This window comes from Anopheles stephensi, unplaced genomic scaffold (assembly GCF_013141755.1).
Source record: "Anopheles stephensi strain Indian unplaced genomic scaffold, UCI_ANSTEP_V1.0 ucontig174, whole genome shotgun sequence".
NCBI lineage: Eukaryota > Metazoa > Arthropoda > Insecta > Diptera > Culicidae > Anopheles > Anopheles stephensi.
Genome location: NW_023405096.1, coordinates 1 through 4,938, shown reverse-complemented (window position 1 = coordinate 4,938; position 4,938 = coordinate 1). Strand labels below are relative to the sequence as shown.

General features: G+C 56.6%; 1 pseudogene; it reads left to right on the top strand.

The window, feature by feature from the left end:
* The first annotated feature begins 3,990 nt into the window (after window positions 1-3,990).
* Window positions 3,991-4,143, top strand: LOC118515663 (annotated as a pseudogene).
* The last annotated feature ends 795 nt before the right edge of the window (window positions 4,144-4,938 follow it).

Below are 4,938 nucleotides of genomic sequence, written 5' to 3'. Positions count from 1 at the left end.
TCAATTCCGCAGACTGGCAGGCCATAGCACTGGCGCTGCAGACCAAAGGAGTGCCCTCAGGACTGCGCAGCATCCTGCAGGAGTACTTCTCCGACCGTGAGCTGACGTATGATACCAGCTCCGGTCCGGTAACACGCCGAGTAACGGCAGGTGTTCCGCAGGGGTCCATTCTCGGGCCCCACCCTGTGGAATATCCTGTACGACGGCGTGTTCGGAGTGCAGCTGCCGGAAGGTGCATCCGTCATCGGCTTTGCGGACGACCTGGCAGTACTCGCCAAGGGGTGTACACCGGAGGAGGCGGCAGGTGTAGCGGAGGAAGCTGTGGCAGCGATTTCCGCCTGGATGGAGCAACATCGGTTGCAGCTGGCCCCGGAAAAGACGGAGATCGTCCTCATCTCCAGTCTGCGTCGGGGCCATCCAGCGGTGCCCGTAGTGATCAACGGCGTCGAGGTCCGCTCGAAGCCGGCGATACGCTACCTCGGGGTCATGCTTCACGACCACCTCTCGTGGAAGCCACACGTCGAGAAGGCCACCGCAAAGGCACTCCGTGTGGTGAAGCTGGCCACCGGCGTGATGTCCAACCACGCCGGACCGAGGATGGCTAAACGCCGGCTGCTGGCAGCAGTGGCGGACTCGGTTGTGCGATACGCGGCACCCATCTGGGCGGAGGCGGTGAAGTTCCAGTGGTGCAGGCGGAAACTGGAGCAGCTGCAGCGACCTTTGGCGAAAGGCGTCGCCAGGACCTTCCGTACCGTCGGCTACGACACGGCGGTAGTGCTGGCTGGGCCTGGTCCCGCTACACCTGCAGGTGGACGAGATCGCGCGGTGCTATACCAGGCATCAACGGGCGGTTGCAGGGGGGTGCTGATAGACAAGGAGTCATCAAGCGGCTGGAGCACTCGGCAACCATAAGACAGTGGGCAGACATCGTGGGACCAGGATGCCGCTCATCCGACCGCGAGCAGGTTCCTGCGATGGGCTCACCGCGTGCTGCCGGATATTGCCGGCTGGGTAGGTAGGAAGCACGGCGAGGTTGACTTTCTTCCTTAGCCAGGTACTCTCCGGACATGGCTTCTTCCGGGAGTACCTACATGCTATGGGTTTCACCTCTGCCCGACCTGCCCCTTCTGCGCTGACAACACCGTGGAGTCGGCAGAGCACGTGGTGTTCCACTGTCCGAGGTTCGCCGACACGAGAGTGCAGTTCTTGACGGACCGCGGACGGCGTCGTCATTTCCCCCGATGAGCTGGGAGCGTTTTCTGCGTCGAGCCCGGAGGCTTGGCAGCGAACGGCCACGGCAACACGGCGGATCTGCAGCTTTCCTACAACAAAGGTGGCTGGAGCAAGCAGGTTGCCCGAAAACGCGGCCATCGCTGGCGGGATCGTTTCCGCCAATGAGCTGGCGGAACGCGTTTCGGCAACAGGTCCGCCGTGAAGCCAGAAACGCTGGCCAACGGCGAAGACGCCGGCAACGGCAGACATCCGCCATCGGGGAGATGGACATGGACCAACAACAGCAACCCGTCCAATCAGCAGCAGGAGAGGCAACGCCCAGTTCGGCCCGAACGAGTTTCCGCCATCGGCCGAAGTGTTACTTCGTCGTCGGCTAAGGCGGAACCAACGGCAGCGGGAATACCGCGCCCAATTACGCGCGGGTACATTGCCGCCATTGCGTTCGGGCCGAACTCGCCGAAGCAGAGCACCGCCGACGGAGGAGGAGCTAGCCCCCGACGACGGGCCAACAGGCGCGCGCGAGAACGCCAACGCCGCCACGAGCGACAGGATCGCCATCGCGGCTTAATGTCGCCGACGTAGAAGCCGCCATCGCGACACCACAACACGTCTAACGCGTTGAGTGGGAGCGGTTACGGCCGAAACGATCGGCCAGTCAGCGAGCGTGCGAAAACACGACCGGGCGAGACCGGCATTTTGCCGTCTCGCTTTGTGCGGTCGTTCGTTCTAGCACAGTTCCGGGCGAGAGAGAGCGCGCGTGCGCTCGGTTCGGTACGTTCGGCACTTTTGCGTCGTCCGCTTTGTGCGGATGTTCGTACCCGACCGGCAGTAGGAGAGAGAGCGTGCGCGTGTCACTGTGAGAGTTAGGTCCGTCTTGTTTCGTTTACGTTTTGTGCGGATGTCTGTTCTGCCACCGTAAGCGTCAAGTGTTAGCGTATTATGGTGTGCTGTGTGTGTGCGTACATACTCATCGTTAGTATAAGGAAAACAATGGAGACTCGACGAACCGCGGGCACGCCCGCTTCGTTAATGTTAGGTGTGTTAATGTGTAAGTCCTTCATTTTAATGTTGTGGTTTACGTTTAGACAGGCGGGGCGCGTGCCCTTACTAAATTGTAGTCAGGGACGCCATTGCAGCCGGTGGCTACGCCTCCGTCGGGAAGGCCGCCGCAATGGATGTAGGTTTATTCGTTTTATAATTGTTCATGCGTGTTTCTTGTATCGTTTATTGTTATAAATAAGTAACGCGGCAAAACTTTTATAAATTTAAATGAATAACGAATGCAATTAAAAAAAAAAAAAAAAAAAAAGAAAAAGTGGAGCTTGGCGGCTTAATTTGGACTCAACACGGGAAAACTTACCAGGGTCCGAAACTTATCGAAGGTAAAGACAGATTAAGAGCTCTTTCCTCAAAATCTAATGGGTAGTTGGTGCATGGCCCGTTCTTAGTTCGTGGAATGATTGTCTGGTTATTCCGATAACGAACGCGACCTCAAACAAGCTAATTGAACGCTGTCCAGCAGTGGGGCCCTCCGGGCGCACCTGACGTTACGGGGCGGCGGCCGCCTTCGCGGGCGGTCGTCGCAGCTATGTTTGCCCTGCTTAGCGGGACAACTTGTGTTTACGCAAGGTGAAGAGTGAGCGATAACAGGTTCCCGTGAACTGCCCTTAGATGTTCTGGGCTGCACGCGTGCACAATGTGGGCAGCAGCGTGTTCTCGCCAATAGGCGCCCCCATTCCGAGAGGAACGGGAAATCACCCAAATGCTCATTTAGTTGGGATTGGGGACTGCAACGGTCCCCCATGAACCTGGAATTTCTAGTAAGTGCTAGTCATTAGCTAGCGCTGATTACGTCCCTGCCCTTTGTACACACCGCCCGTCGCTACTACCGATGGATTATTTAGTGAGGTCTCTGGAGGCATACCTTCCGCGGTTCCTTCGTGAGCTGCAGTTGGCACGGCCGAAGTTGACCGAACTTGATGATTTAGAGGAAGTAAAAGTCGTAACAAGGTTTCCGTAGGTGAACCTGCGGAAGGATCATTACCGATCAAACAAGTCCGGGAGTGAGGTTGCAAACGCATCGTCGGCATCACATGCTGACGCGCACGCTACAACCACAAGATGGTGTAGCACACTTGGTAGAGTTGAGCGAAGCAACTCTTTCAAAGGGATACACATACCACTGCCTCGGCGCAGGTCAGTAAGACGCACACTTTGGCAGTACCGGGTACCTTATACACTGACTGATTGTCGTGTCACAACGGGGTGATCGACAGTCGCACTTTGGCGTGCTCGGCTCCGCAACCGTCGGGGCCGTGGGCGCCTGCAGTGTGGTACTAGGGAACCAGAGTTGTGTGTTGGTTTGTGTATAATGGACATATCATACCCATCAAACAAGTCGAGAGTGAGGGCCAAACGCATCGTCGGCACAATATGCTGACGCAACGCTACACCACAAGAGGTGTAGCACACTGGTAGAGAGTGAGCGAAAGCAACTCTTTCAAAGGGAACACATTACCACTGCTCGGCGAAGGTCAGTAAAGATGCACACTTGGTAGTACCGGGACCGTATACACGACTGATTGTCGTGTCACAACGGGGTGATCGACAGTCGCACTTTGGCGTGCTCGGCCCGCAACCGTCGGGGCCGTGGGCGCCTGCAGTGTGGTACTAGGGAACCAGAGGTTGTTGTTGGTATGGGTATAATGGATGGAATGGATTCGGTTCCATTCATCAACTAGTTCGGTGTGTACGTTAAACCCTAGGCAGGGGATCACTCGGCTCAGATCGATGAAGACCGCAGCTAAATGCGGTCAGAATGTGAACTGCAGGACACATGAACATCGACACGTTGAACGCATATGGCGCATCGGACGACTCAACCCGACCGATGCACACATCCTTGTGCCTACCAAGTTATCTCAACACTCTAACCAAACTGACCGTCCTGACCCCATCATAGGGGGGGTAGGCTGTCGCAGCATGGCGTGCTCGGATCCGCATCCTTGTCGGGACCGTGGGCGCTGAAAGTGAGAGTGCTAACACAGAGAGACATACGAGGTATGGTACACAAACCTAAACACACACACACACATGTGAGCATGGGTGAAGAGCGAGAGCGCGCGTCAAGTCGCACGGTTCGACCTCTAGTATCAACCAACGGATGTATCCACCACAGCATATAAGGTTATCACCAATTGCACGGGGACTTCCACCGGTTGGCTCGGGTCGAGTAACACTTGCGGCCCAACGCGCTGTATCTTTCCTCGCATCCAGTTGCAGTCGCGAGACGTGCTCACGCCGTGTGGGTGGTGAATGGGTTAGCACGACAGGGGTGATTTATCACCGCTTCTCCCGTCGCATCATTGTGACAGTGGAGTCTGTAGGCCTCAAGTGATGGTGTGACGACCCTCAGAATTTAAGCATATTAATAAGAGGAGGAAGAGAAACCAACCGGGATTCCCTGAGTAGCTGCGAGCGAAACGGGAAGAGCTCAGCACGTAGGGACGACGAGGGGGCCTCGTCTGTCCGATGGCCGTGTACTGGACCGGTCCGTTATCTGCTACGCACGGTGCAAACAGTTCAAGTCTAACTTGAGGTGGCCCATATCCCACAGAGGGTGATAGGCCCGTAGAACGGCACAGGACTGTGGTGCAGACGGCCGGGCTCCATGGAGTCGTGTTGCTTGATAGTGCAGCACTAAGT